The following is a 14,940-nucleotide window of genomic DNA, read 5'->3' as shown; positions in this document are numbered from 1 at the left end:
TTTTCCCTTTTTGTTCACCTCTGCCTCCACTTCTCGGACGGGGACTCTTGCCTCACTTTCTCTGGTCCCTAGAGCAACTGGAGCCTGCTTTCCAGGCAGGAGGCAGGACTGACTGCACTTTCCGGTCCCCTTGTGGTTGGGTGGATCATGTGACCGGTGAGCTGTGAGTAAAAGTGATTTGTGTCACTGCTGGGCCGGGGTAAGTAACAGCAGGTGTGAGACCGCCCAGAGTTCTCTCTCTGCCACATCAACCTGCAGAGTTTGAAATGGTGGCTACTTGGTCAGCCTGGGCCACAGGGTGAGGAGACATGGAGGAGAGCCCCAGCTAACCCGTGTGTAGTTGTAGTGAGAAGAAAACCTTTGGTTATAAGTCACAGCATAACCTGTCCGATCCCGACCAATAGAGGAAGGCTTCTGATTTGGTATTTAATCAGCCCATTTACCAAAAATAAGCCTTATTGATCAACAGCCCTTGGTTTCCCAGGAATATAGATGGAACTACCCTCCAGACCTGACTCTCTTCAAGAAAGATCTTCATTTTACATGGTAAGAATGATGTTCCTCTGCTCTGAATCCAGACCAGGTGGGAGGCTCCCTCATCCTGCCCTGTTAGTGTGTTGGCTGTAAAGTCAATTCCTGCTTTGTGTCCATGGTCCTTGGGGCCATGAGGCGTCAGGGGAGCTGAACCTTCATCTTTTAATTTTTAGTGGAAACTGTTTCTGCTCAGAGAAGAGGCTATGGCTGGTGATATAGGTAGCAAAGTAAATCTGTAGACATGGGGAAGTAAATCCACGAGAAACTTCTGCCAGGGATCAGAATACGGGATTGGTCCCAGGGGCCACTGAAGTGGACAGCGACTTGAGATGGAGCCAACAGACTATGCTCGATGCTTGGGGGTCGGAGCCGAGAGGCCAGGCATGGTCAGACACTGCCAGGTTGTGCTGGTGGACAAGTGCCTGCCGGGGCTGGTGACGGGCCGGGCAGGGCAGCAGCTGTGAAGCTGGTAGTCTGGGGGCGTCAGGATGCACTTCCTATGAGTCAGATGCAGCAGTGTGACTGCTTGGGGTATTTCACAGCAAGGGCCCCCAAATCTCTGGGGGCAGAATCTTTGCTTTCTAGGTGAATATATTTGCGTGTGGGGGTGTCCTCCTAGAGGGTATGGAGACAGGAGAGTGGTGGGTGGTGGGTGGAGCCAATAGTGAGCGAAGGAGGGAGATCAGAGAGCTGAGAGCAGGCACGAAGGAGGTGGAGTCACTCAGGAAGTCCTGCCAGGCTGGCCACAGTGACTGCCAGGTCCCAGACTGCAGGCCAGGAGAGGGTTGGTGTGTGGTGGGGGGTGAGCTGTGGCAATGGGCCTGAGAGGAAGCGCTGAAGCACTTATAGTTCACGCCTAGTTGGGCTTCTTCAACTTAAGTGATTAGATGTCTGGGTAACGTCCCACCTGCACTGCACTGACCCAGCGAGCCTTCAGCCGTCCTTCGGCTCAGAGCCGTGAGGACCTGGTGCGCTGTCTGGGTCTGTCCCGTGCTCTTGGAGGGCCGTGTGACCCTCTGGCTGGCCGGGGGTCTGGGCAGCCACCCAGCTGGAGGCTACCTGCCCCACCCCCACTGCTAGACAGGAGGCTGTCTTACCAGGCTTTCTGGTAAAGTTTTGGAAAGACAATGGTGAACAGAGGTCAGCACCAAGGAGAAAACAGTGTGCGGTTTCTGCCAGATTTGCTTTAAGAAATAGGCTCAAGAGGCGGCTTCAGCTGCTTGATCCTCACCTGTCGCTCCACTCTCTGTCCCTTGGTCTGGGGCCATCCTCCTTTTTGTTCCCCTCCTGCACTTGGGACTGCTTCTCAGAGCCCTTTGTTGTCCCTTCCTCCCCTGCCCACCCCATAGGAGCTGGGCCTTCCCTGGCTCTTCTTTCTTCTCTTGGTTGATACCTTGCTGGTCCCCTGTTCCCAGGTGACAGCTAACCCAGCTGTCTCCCTGATCTCTGACCCCATGAATTTGATTGACAGCTCTCCATCTTCCCCTAAAAGCTCATCATTCCTCTTCCTCCACTTCTTCCCCAAAGCCAGCTCTGTCTCCCAAGTTTCCCTGTTAAACTCTTCCATGGCCCCAGTGCCCCCCGAAAGATACACCTGGCAGGGAAAGGCAGGCAAGGCCCAGCAGCCTGATGGCTCTGTCCCCCCATTCTGGAGTCCTAAGGGCCCTGACCCACACAATTCCCCACCGTACCCTTCTAGACCCTGTGCCTTTGCTGGGGCTGTTCCCTTGTAGCCCTTATCTGTGCGAAGGGATGAAGCCTCAGCAGAGGGGCTTGGGGTTTGGAAGTCACAGTAATGTTTTCTTCACCAAACCCCAGCCAGTCCCTACTCTGTGGCCCCAGGAATGACTAGAGACCTTTGGCTTAAACAGGCTATTCCTCGCTCGACACCTGCCAATTTCTGTGCCTTTACTTACTGTATGTTTGCAGTCTGCACACTAGAAAGATGGCCAGACCCTCATACCTTCAGATCTGCCCAGTTGGGAACAGGACTGAGGAGAGGAGGCTCAAGCAATGTCTGCAAATTCCTTCTCTCAAAACGAAAGGAGGGAGAACCTTGTGTGTGTGGCCCTATGGGGTCTCTGCGTGACCAGCGACCCTGCCCACATGGCAGACACCAGCAGCCTTGGAACTCGGGGGTGGGGGATGAGGTGCTCACCCACCCACTTCAACTTCCAGTCTTGGGGAATGTGAGTTCTGAGTTCTAACTCTGAGGCCTGTGTCCCTTTGCAGACCCGCAGTATTTTATCCCATCACCTGAGCCTAGCTGTGTGTTGGGCACGTAGTAGGCAGATCATAGGAACCCCTGATGACTGACTGAGCAGTGTCAGCCCTGCCCCCGCAGACCTGGTGTCCAGCCAGGGTGGCTTCACAGTCCAGCTTGTCTGGGGCCCCCAGCAGCCTGCTCAGGCCCTCAGACTCATTCCCTTCCTCCTTTCCTTTCTCTCCCTGTAAGGTGGGGCCACAGCCACAAGTGAGTCTGTGGCAAAGACATGGGGGAGACTAGAAATGAGCATCAGACAAGCAGAGCTAACGGAACTGCTTCTTGGGGATATCTGAGCAGATGTCGCACAGACAGCTCCCACCATGTGCTCTTCACACTGATGGTGCTTCTATACTGTACAACCACCCCAAGTGGGTGCTACTGGTCCCATTTACCGATGAGAAAACTGAGACTCAGAGAAGTAAATGACAGTCCCTGAGAGGTGCAGCCAGGTTATCTGACTCCAATTTCTCTTTCCTCTCTACCTTTCTCACCAAGGCTGAATACAAATGACATGCAAACATATTCAAAATCCAGAAATGAGCGCTGTCCTAGACCGCCCCCCCCACCTCCAGGACAAGTTCCTGGGAAGAGTAACAAAGTCCCCATGCTTTCCCCCCATCCTACTTGTTCTTCCTCTTCAACTCCCACAAGATCCTCATCCCTTTTTTCTAATCCCCTGAAGGTTACATTTGTCACCCACCCCAATAAGTTTCCTCCTGTGGATTGCCAGCCTTATCCACCTTCTCTTTTGTTCTTCTACCCAGTAACCATTACCTTGGACCTCTAAATCTCCTACCTCCAGCCTGGTGATCTCCCTGGCAACCCTGAAAACATTTATTTGCCAATCTTTGGGAGGGAGTGGGTTCTTATAATGGTCCCGCTGAGGTTCCTGACTGTAGGGGTTCACCGTATTGCTAGTTTCTGCTTTTATTCCTGAGAATGGCCTAGTAGTTTGAACTATTTCTTTAGGATGTACTCAAAAGTAGAATTACTAGGTAAACTTTAAAGCTTCTGATATATATTGTCAAACAGCTTTCTGCCCAAGTTGTTTGCGAGCCTATTTCATGGCATCCTTACCAGCTCTGGGCTTTAGCATGAAAGTTTTTTAAACAAGTTTGTTGGGTAATGATATCTGGTTCCGGTTTCCAGGATATTTAATTGTATTCCCTCATTTTTTTGTGAAGTGCTGCCTCAGTCTTTTCCTACATATCAAAGGAGTTTGTATTTTCTCCTTTGATTTGGGTGTATCAGACATACCCCTCCACGGGAAGACTGGCTGCTTACCCCACACCTGTGTTTTCAAACTTTTTAACCAAGCAGCAGAAACTTTTCTTAATCTCCACAGAGCCTCTTTATATATAATAAAACATTAATAGCCTATGAAGGGAGGCCTGGAGCACCACCCCCACTTCCAGAAGCCCCTGTCTTACCTGAGGAGGAGCCGTTGGGACTTTCTTCTCCTTCTGTCTCAAGAGGGGGGTGTCACTGTGGCGTCAAGGGCCTGAAAGGAGATGATGAGCGGTTCACAGAGGTGCCTGGAACTCAACCCCCAGCAGAACAGCTCAGCACAGGTGAGCCAGGTTCAATGACCCAGGGGCCCCACCCGCGCTGGTCAGGTTGGAGGCACTGCCGCACCCTTATTGTCGCCAAGGGGAGGGTGTGGGCCCGGCTGTCCCTGAGGACGAAGTGCAGTCAGGGGGGGTAGGGGTGAAGGTTTGTGTGACAGACTTGGACAGGCTGGGGTGGGCAGGGTGGGGGAGGACAGACGGGGAGGACTCCACGGGTGAGAGGGATAAGACCTCCACCAGAACAGCTGGACCCAGACAGGACTGGAATGTTCGGGCTGGGGGACGGGGAGAGGCAAATTCAGAGCTCCAGCCATGGGCCTGGGTTTGATCTGATAGGGGAATCTAGAACAATCAGAGCTCTCCCCAGGAGCTTTCTGTAATCTCTGTCTTGCAAAGATACCTTGGGTTAGGGGAACCCAGGCCCAGGAAGACGCACAGTGGCCAACAAGCTGGGTGGCATGGAGCAGGAAGCCGAGGAGAGGAAGAACTACAGGGGTTCGCAGCAGATAAGGAGGGGACAGGTAGACAAGGCAGTGGAGAAGAGACCCAGCAGGGACACTTCGTGAACCCAGTGGGGTCTCTGGAGGGGACGGTAGGGTGGGCACTCGGGTGAGCGGAGGCCTTTGGACACGATGCCACCGGCTTCCCGCGTCCCTCGCAGACCCAGTGCAGGATCTCTGCCCAAGACACTGGTGCCCCAGTCGGGGGGTTCTTAGGAGGGATTCTGTTCTCTTTGGCCCCGCCCTTCTAGCTCCGCCCCTGACCTCAGGTGCAGGCCACATCCCCGGATTTCTGATCCCGCTCCAATTCCTGGCCCCAGGTAGCTCTCTGAGCTCGCCCTCCAGCCTCAGGCGCAGTCCTGGCTTTTTTGTCCTGCTTTCCAGTCCCAAGTCCCGCCGCGACTTTCCAGCCAAATCCTAGGCTCCTGGCCCCGCCCCCTGGACTCAGGCCCAGGAAGTTCAGCCCCGCCCCGGGCCCCGTCCCAAGCAGCGCTCCTTTGGCCCTCCACTTTCTCGAGCCAGTTCTTTTGCCCAAAGACCTCTTACCATCCCCACATCCTGAGCGGGGCAACTGTTACTCCCCAGGGCCCCACTGGACCAGCTCCCATCCTTTATATACACTTATTTTGCCAATCAGCCAAACGGTTTCAGAAGAATCTGAAATTTGAGTCCCAGTCCCTCTGCCCCCAAACTAAAGCTGTTTCCAGAAGGGCTTGCAGGAGTGTCTCCTCATTTGACACACAGTTGGTGCCCTCCTGATTAGGAATCCACATAGAAAAGCTCCAGTAATTCATGAGTTCTAGTCAGCTAAATGGTCTTGGGCAGGTCATTTAACCTGTGAGTCTCCGATGCCCCCTCCTCTGCAATGCAGGGTCTGGAATGGTCATGGCCAGGACCAAGTAGGCATGGGTACTGGATGTTGCCAGACCAGGGTGGGAAGAACGAAGCCAAAGCTCCTAGGTCCTTACTCTACATGAGGTAACCCGCGATCCCCTAAAGGCCCTTGTTTCTATGTGGGCACCTTGGCTTATTTCCTCTGAGTTAAACACCTGGCAGGCATCTCTCCCCATCCATAGCCTGGGGAGTCCAACCTGATGAGAGGTCAGAGGGTGGCCTTCTGGCCTGGCCTCCAGGGGAGGCTCTGTCTCCTATACCTGAGACACCTGCCAGGGTGACCACCTACATGAATCTCTGTCCTAAACCCTCTTACTGGGCTGACCTAACCCTAGACCACAGGCTGACAAGCATCTGGAAGTGGACATGAAAGAGGCAGGCCTCTCCTGAGCCTTCCCGCGTGTGCAACTCTCAGCCTCACCTCCCTCTCTCCGAGAGCGGAAGAGCTCACTCTCATCTCTCAATGAGAAATTTTCAGTCAGGAAGAGTCTTTGTTCTCAGATGTTTCCTAAACTGTCCCCTACAAGCTGCACATCGTCTCTCCCCAACCACACTCTTCTGAAAAAATCTCCTGTGTACTTTTTTTCAAAATAGAATTAAATGACAGGAACTAACTATTTAGGGAGGGGTTCCTGAGGGGAAATGGAATCTCTACAATGTTGAAATTAAAGGACCTTTTCTTTTCTCAAAAGAAAAGAAAAACATGTCAGATCGTTGATATTCTGAGCCAGACCTTGTTTTGACATATGGTCTCCTCTGTCCTTTCACAAACTGCAGCTTTTTTCCCATTTCGAAAATAAGATCACATCAAGTCAAGGATTAAAAACGGGAAAAATTCAATCAGAGCCTCCCTCTGCCAGCTACACATCTCAATACACTCCCAGGCAAGTAGAATCCGCGCCCACTACAACCCAGCTCAGCAGCATCATTCAAAACGCACCGGTAGGAAATGGTGAAACAGAAGGACCTTTCATCCTGAATGAGTGAGGGCTGCAACGCTGCTCTCCTAGCTCCGGAAGCCGGTGGTGCCTGGGCCCAGTGGAGTCAGGGCCTCTTGCTTAAATAGGCATTTGGAGTGGGCAGGGCAGGTCTGGGGGGCGGGCACGGAAAGTGGGACAGTTACCCAGTACAGCAAGGCAGTGTCCGTGGAGCCAGCCATGGTCCTAAGCACATGCCTGCCTGCTTGTCCACCAGGAACCTCAAGCCCACAGGGCCCTAGACCACAGACCAGCACCTGGGGTGACCCCTGATGGACATGCAGCTCCAAGTGAGACCATGTCTCTGGATGCACGGAGCTTGGTCAAGGTTCCTGGATGCTTCTGCCTCTCCTGAGACACAGCCTGGGCAGCTGAATCGTTGTGGAGTTGGACGGACCTCCCTCGACCAGTAAGTAGTGGCTTCAGGCCAGGAATCTCTCCAAGCCTCAGTTTCTACTTTCTGGAAATGAGGATAATAACACTGACTTTATGGGTCAGTGTTTGCAAAGGGCCTGGCACCTAGGAGGTTGATTTGTTTATCCACATGGTGATACTGGCTTGGGCCAGGTACCTTCCACATAGTTCAAGCCCAGAGAGGTTCAGTAACACGCACAAAGTCACACAGCTCTCTAGCTAAGTGTCAGGGTCAGACTTCATGCAGACCTGAAACGAGGTTGGGGTGGCAGAAGCTCCTTGAGTACAGGGTGTGGAGCAGCTTTTGGCCTTGGGGAAAGGTCATGACTGAACTCTGGTGAAAGAGTAATCCCTAGACCCCTAACACCAAGGCAAATTTAGAGGCGTGACTGGACAGGCATGTGCAGATGGCCTGTCTGTGCATTTGGTTGCCACCTTAGGGAGGGTGCAGAAGTACCCCAGAGTAACTTCTAGGGATGGTTGGTGAGAGGAGCTGCCCCGCCTCTGATTCATATGTTGAAGCCCTAACCTCCAATGTGGCTGTATCTGGAGATGGGGCCCTAAAAGAAGTAAGTAACGTTAAATGGAGTCATAAGGTTGGGTCCCTGATCCAATAGGATTAGTGTCCTTATAAGAAAGACCTCAGAGAGCTCCCACGTCCTCGCACTTGCATAAATGGAAGGGTACGCGAAGACTGCAAGCTAGGAGGAAAGATCTCACCAGAAACCGAATCAGCCAGAACCTTGAGCTTGGACTTCTAGCCTCCAGAAGTGAGAAAATAAAATTTTTTTAAACTTGTTTTGTTTTGTTTAAGTGTGTTTTTCCAGGACCTATCAGCTCCAAGTCAAGTAGTTGTTTCAATCTAGTTGTGGAGGGTGCAGCTCACAGTGGCCCATGTGGGGATCGAACTGGCAACCTTGTTGTTAAGAGCACCGCGCTCTAACCAGCTGAGCCAACTGGCCACCCCCGAAAATAAATTTCTTTTGTTTAAGGCATCCAGTCTGTGACATTTTGTTATGGCAGCCCTAGCTGACTAATACAAATGGACGGGTTGAAGGGTGGTTGAGGATCATGGAGAGGACCAGGAATGAATTCAGAAGTTTCCAACTCAAGCAACTGTACAGGCATTGAGGTCACTCCCTGGCTAGGGATGAGGTAAGTGAAGGCAGGGTTGTGGTGTTGAGGGGTATTTGCATGGATGTGACCATGTCGCAGTGGGATATTCAGGCCTAGAACTCAGAGGAGAGGCCTGGGCTGGATCGGAATTTGGGAATTATGAGAGTGTAGGTGAGTCTTAGGAGTGATTACATTTCAGATCACTTATTCTTTCTTTTTCAATTGGTCCATTTTCATTCCATTGTCTTGTTATATCAGCTTTTGTCTTTTACATTTTTATAAAAAGTCAGACATTCTCCTTTGCTTTTAAAAACTATAATTGTGCACAAATTCTCCCCAGTTTTTAAATGACTTTGTTTTCTCCTACAAGTCTTGTTTAGGAGTATAACTGATATGTGGTTAGAAGATACATGTGTGGTGAGAATTGAACATTTTTTCCAGAGGTTTATTTTATCTTCATTATTTGTGATGTCAGTTCTCTTGTCATCTTATCCAATTTCAAAAGAACATATCTCCCTTCTCTTCAGCTTGCCAGATAATTTATCATTCAAAATTGTTGCTAGCAAATGCTTATTTCTTTCCCTTAGAGTTAAATTTGAAAGGTACAGTGTGTTTACTTTCATTCTAGGCCGAGCTGCTTTTAATCTCGTGAAATTTTTCTTGTGTTTTTTTTTTTTTTTTCTGAATTTTCCCTCATCAAATGCCTCATCTCATTAATCTCTCTCTCCTATTTTAGAGCTATGATACCATTTCCCATTTTCCAAGTCAGTTATTTGTACCTCTGTTTGTTTTGTTTTCTTTGTCTACATTTCTGGTTTGATGTTTTATTTTATCCTCGACATCATTGATTTGTTTGTTCTATTGTTTTAGTTATGCCAACTACTACTTCCAGATGTTTTTCAATTCTTTTATAATTTTCACCATGGAATTACAGCCATTGGTTGTTCTGATCTGTTCCTGTTAGTAATATTTTGGTCATGTATTTCTTTCAAAGTCGTAGTTATTACCCAGTTCATCTTTTTTGTTCCTGAGGCTTTTCAGATTCCATCATTAAAAAAGTTAATTGACATTTATTGAGCACCTACTGTGTGCAGACACTGCTGTACAAGTATTTAGCACTTATTGCAACCTGCTTCCCTTCTAAGTTTAGTGTGGCAGAATTCTTCAGTTAGAGATGCTTTGAGGAAGGTTCTGAGTAACTGAAATCTAGTCCGTCTTGTTCCAAAAAAGATTTGAGATGACTGATTGTATTCTATGTACAATATAATGAGACTTTTTTTTTTTTTAAGCAATGAGAGAATTAAGGGTAAAGGAAGTAAAGGCACTGGAGCAGATCTGAAGATAAAGTGAGTGAGGGGAGAGCCACTTTATGCTGACAGTGGCCTCAGGTGGTATTTTATGACCCAGGCTCCTCCTTTTGATTTTTGTTGGTGGTGTCCAAATGACCCTTTGTTTCAAGTTATTACTTGAATGGCTGCAGCACAGAAGAAGCCCCCATGGTATGACTTTTTCTGAAAGGCTGAAAGGCGCCTGTGTGGGAAACACTTATTTTTTTTCTCCCAATAGGGATGGAATTGAAAAGAAACAGAGGCCAGAGAAACACGTGATGACAGTAGGTGTGGGCCAGCAGCATGTAAACAGTGCAATAGTTACCACCTGCTTATCTTCCAAAAATGAGTATTGATTGAGAAACGAATCAGCTGGGTATTTCCTGTGCTCTGAATCAGATAGTTTCCCTGTTTTGTGGTGGCAAGTGTAATGTGGGTGAGAGGAAGCCTTCTCGGGGCTCTCTGTTCCCACAGAACTCCAGAGCGGCCTCATTTCACACCTCTCATGAAGCAGTTTTGCGAGTGACAGATTGATTGCTGTATGGGTGGTTACCAAAAAAGAATCTATTTTATTAGCTGTTTGTCTTGCAAAGTGAAATCATCTTTTGAAACTTTATTAAAATGTCATCGTCCCAGGGTTTAAGAACACGTTCTCTGGCTTTGCAGAAGATCTGCAGATCCCACAGGTAAGAGCTGTCATGTCAGGGTCTCATCCCCGCCCTTGGATTATAATGAGACCGGGATGGGTCTGCCCAGCCTTAGGCTCCCTCGGTGTCAGGGGGAGGCCACTGAGGGGCAGCAGGGCACCAAAGAGGTGTCACCAAACATAATCCTGGGGTCTGAATTGGCTTTTTTTTTTAAATACATCAAGGAAAAATAAAAATCTAGACATTCCTACCGTGTATGGGTAACTTTGCTTTTCTGTTTGAGGAGGAAATAGAAAACATTCCAGTTACTCATTCTTTAAGTATTAAAAAGTGTTTGGTCTCCTATTGGTGGCAGTTAAAGAAGAGTGAAAGACAGGGAGACAGCAAGCAGTGCCAGGAAGGCAGGAGGCGGAGTCCTGTGCCCTGGGCCCCTGAGCTGACCAGCCTGGTCCGGCCCTGGGCTCTCAGCCTCCTTCTCAGCTGCCACAGAGGCTCTGTCTTTGGCCCCTCCCTCACCCTCAGAGTTAAGGCCAATCATTCTCAGCTCTGCAGTCTGTTGCCAGCCCCTGCTCCCCCTCTTCTCTGGCCAGCACCTCCCCTCAGGCGTCATTTCTTGCCTGAATGGTTGCACGGTCACCAAGCCTGCATTTGAGCCCTTCCACCGTGCTCCACCTCCAAGCCTGTGACTCCCACCCGAGCAGCCCTGAGTTCATTCTGCCTTTGTCCAGATCTCCCTCTGCACACAGAACCAACCCCTCTGTCTAACCTGACATGGGGGCCCTTGGAGTTGGGGCCCCGGCCTCCTTGGCCTCACTTCTGCCTTCCCCTCCTCCCACTCATTTGTTCTCATGGCCGTGACCTCTGGCTCTCATCTTTCCTGGAACATGCCATGCTCTTTCATGCTTCCATGCCTTTGCACATATCCCCTGAGTCTGGAACACCCTCCCTGCTCGGTCCACCTGGCCCCCATCCTCTAAGGCTCAGTTCTCCAGCTATCACCACCTCCCCTCGATCGCATACCCACCGGGCTTTGTACTTGCAGCTCAGAGCCCCTGCACACCAAGCACAGAGCCCCGTCCCTGAGAGGTACTTAGGAACCTTGGTTGAATTAATATAATGCTTTCTAGCCAGGTCAGAATGTCCATCACCAAAAGGTTCAATTCCTTCTGTACACACCAGGCAAGAGCTATGAAAAAATTGCTCCCAGTCGTTTGAACTAGTGCATCAATTAGGCTGCCTGTGTAAAGGGAAATACGCAAAAATGTAGACTTAAGGGTTAAAAGACTTGTGTAGACTCACATTGTGGCATTAGCACCCATAGCTTGCTGAGATCACCATCATTTCCTTCAACGTTTTTGGGGGACCCACTGTGTAGGCACTGTGCTAAGAGTGTCACATCATAGTCTCTTATTTAATCCTCTGGCACCCATTTAATCCTCTCATAGGAACAGCCTGGGCAGGTTAGGTTCTATTATTCTGATACTCAGAGAAGAAAGCTGCAGCTCAGGGCGGTTAAGTGACTTCTCCACAGTCACACAGCTAGAGACTCTGGGTGAGACTTATCCATGGCTCCATTCTGGCTCGGGTTTCCATCCCACAGGGTAACCTACTGCTCAGGAGGCACCCACAGGCAAGGGAGGAACACCCCACCCCCCACCCCCTTTGCTGCCCAGAGGGATCTGAGGTGGATGCTGCCACTGTTTGTGAATTACAATCACCCGAGTGTGAATTGTGTGAATTGGTCCACAGCTGCTGTCTTGGACAGAGAGCTGGTGAGGCTTGGGAGATATGAGCCAGCAGGAGCCAGGGAGAGCTATTGTTGGAGGGCCAGGGGTTTGGGAGACACCATAGTTGAGCCCCATTGTCTCTCACTGGGTCCTTCAGCCTTGCCCCCAACCATCCATTCTCCACACCGAAGCCAGGGTTATCTTTCTACCTGCAAATCTGAGCACCTTCCCAGCTTAAAACATTTTCATTGTTCCCAGCATGAAAATCCATCCCTGAGTTCACCATCTTGTCTCATTCTGTGCCAATCTTATCCTCCCCGGCTCATGCCTCCAGAGCCCCCGTGTTTCCCCCGTGGTCCCCAGTCTCTCCCAGGGTGGGCCTTTCCTCACGCTGTCCTCCTTCCCACTGGAACCCCCACCACCGCCACCTGGCCTGACCGGCTGCTCCTCACCTTCAGTCCTCAGCTGAAAAGTCTTTCTCTGGGAAGCGTTCCTGATCTCTCCTTCCATTTAGTATTAGGGCCTCCTTCAGTGAGCACCCATTGTTCCCAGCCCTGCCTCAGAGGTGAGCTTGGAGGGGCTGGGACCAGGGTCACATGTCAAACAGTCCTGGCCACCAGCATACAGATGCGGTTATGCGGAATGACAAGTGGGGGAAGGAATATGCCCCAGATGTGACCCCTTCAAAGGGAGATGCTGAATCTGATTGTGGGATGTTGGGGACCTCCTAGGGGGAGGGGCCTGTCCAGAGGTGGGCAGGTACCTGGAACCTGCCCGGGCTGTGGCCATGTGGACCCCGTGCTGAAGCCACAGTTGTAGATGCCCGTTGTCAAGGAGGGCAGGCGGAGGAAAATAGGGGGCCAAGGACAGAACCTTGGGACTCATCCCATTTTTGGTGAGGAAAGAGAAAATGAAAAGAGCACTTGGGAGAATGTGGAAGAATGCAGAAAAATGGCTAAAATATAGCGCTGTTTTTATTTGTTCTCAGACAATCTTACTTTTTTTCTTTTTCACTTCGAATAGCTGGAAAAGGAAGGACCCTACATGGCAGTCCCTGGGATGAGAAAACCATGTGTCAAAGCGGTTGCTGAATCCCTCACTCTATTTTTACCTTCCTGACACTACCTCTTTGAGCCCCGAGGAGGGACTCTGGCCTGAGGTGGCCTGAGGTGGCCTGAGCTGGCGTCTCTGAGGCAGATGGAGCCAGCCCTCACCTCGTTCTCCAGAAACCACCAAAAAGCTGGTTATTCACTTCTCTTGACCAGAAATAAATGCATTAGATAAATGTTCTCAGGCAGTCTTGAGGGATGTGAACACAAAATTACCCCATAAATTACTCCTGTTTCCTTTCCTCAGTTCAAAGTTGGTTTTTTTGTTCACATTAGTTACATTAAAATTGGACAGTAATTAATGTTCTTAAAATAGAATGTCCATATTCCCAAGTTTAGAAAGAAAAACCACCTAGGAATGAAAAAATGTGGACACATGTGAAATGCCATTCCATTAGCCACAGAATCTTTTATGAGCCTCAGTGGGGAGCGCCTGTCAAGTGGGATTTGTGGCAGAGCACACCATGGCAGCCCGTGTTTGCGGTCGCTTTCCATTCCGTTCCCTGCTCCAGGTCAAGGAAGCCTTTGACATCCGTGGCCAGGAGCTCTGCTGGTTTACCAACCTCTAATTACATTTCTTTTTTTAAATATTGATAAACAGTCCCTCTGTTGATTCAAACGTTTTTAAACACTGAGCCTGTAGTTATTGGCTATGAACAAAGAGAGCAGACCCTCCGGCTCCTCAGGCCCGCAGAGCTGCTCCCTGTACCTCAAACACGAAGGAATAAACTCTGGGTGGGGGTGGGGGAGGTCATTTCAGGATTCAAAATCAGGCCTGGCTAGGCTGCAGGGTGAGGCCCTGCTCTCCCCAGAAGGGACATCTGGCCTCTCCTGCTACCTGGCCTCCTACGCTGGGTTTAGGGTGGAGGTTTGGGGGTTAGGCGGGAGGGACCACTGCCCCACGGCCTGAAGCCCCACTGCACATGCGGTCACCACCTTGCTCATTTGTGAATGTCAGTCCCTTGTCCCCCAGGCTTTGGATGTAAACAGGACAACACTGGTGTCTTCCTGACTACTCCCCAATACAGCAGCTGCCTGGGATGGAGGGGAGTGGGACTGGAGGGGATCCCTTCTAATCCCATGGGGTCCAGAGAAGTATCATCCATCCTATCTTGGGGACACCAACACAGAAGGACCTTCCAGGCCCAGGTGCCCCCAGAGGCAGCTGACGGCAATTTGGGGGAAGGTGATGGTCCCCATTCCTTCTGGAGGGCTCTGGAGCCCAATCAGCCGCTGCTTGTCAAGACTGCCAGGTTCCCTGTCCTCACTGATTGGAAGACTCAGCCAGTGGCCAGGTATGGATATGACATCTGCAGTGATCATGTCCAGAGGGGTGCGCATTGTTATAAATGGGGCGTGTCAGTGACATCCATGATGCCCCAGAGCCCCTGGGTCCACATGGCTGGGGCCAAGTTCTTGATGTCATCACACTGTACCACAGCAGGGCAGCTACTAGTCACCATTTTACAGCTGAGGAAACTGAGGCCCAGAGAAATAAAGCGTGGAGCCCAAGATCACAGTGTAAGAGCTGGGATTTGCACACAGGTCCATGTGACTCTGAAACTAGAGGTCTTCTCAATCCTCCCTCCCACAGAGACTCCTGGTGCTACTTCCTGCCTTTGGCAAGTGGCATCTGGAAGGGGCCACCCTCAGATACATGCGTCTGGGGTGATGTGTCCCTGGGTAAGGGTCAAGGTTCAAGGGCTCTGGAGAGGTACCAGCTGCATGGTGCTTCTTACTGAGTCCTGCATAGCTCTGCTGGGGTGGCCCCCTAGTTGTGGGGCCTCGCTGGCATGACCATTTGGGCTCCAGTTTAAGAGGTAATTAGGGGTCAGCCTGGTGGCCATCAGGCCCTTCTGC

General features: G+C 50.6%; 1 protein-coding gene across 2 annotated transcripts in view; it reads right to left on the bottom strand.

The window, feature by feature from the left end:
• The window catches only part of SMPD3 (sphingomyelin phosphodiesterase 3), a 77,522-nt gene that overhangs the window by 21,402 nt on the left and 41,180 nt on the right, over positions 1–14,940 (bottom strand). The window contains exons 1-2 of one of the 2 annotated variants that reach the window (XM_019756539.3): positions 6,703–6,776; positions 4,231–4,301 (exon numbers count right to left, since the gene is read on the bottom strand). The gene's annotated coding sequence lies outside the window, so the exon portion shown is untranslated. Of the gene's footprint in view, positions 1–4,230; positions 4,302–6,702; positions 6,777–14,940 lie in introns of those variants that run through there. The other variant, XM_019756530.3, reaches the window with a different exon arrangement.

Source organism: Rhinolophus sinicus, chromosome 8 (genome assembly GCF_057876585.1).
Source record: "Rhinolophus sinicus isolate RSI-liver-muscle chromosome 8, RSI-T2T, whole genome shotgun sequence".
Lineage (NCBI taxonomy): Eukaryota > Metazoa > Chordata > Mammalia > Chiroptera > Rhinolophidae > Rhinolophus > Rhinolophus sinicus.
This window is presented reverse-complemented; position numbering and strand designations above follow the sequence as displayed.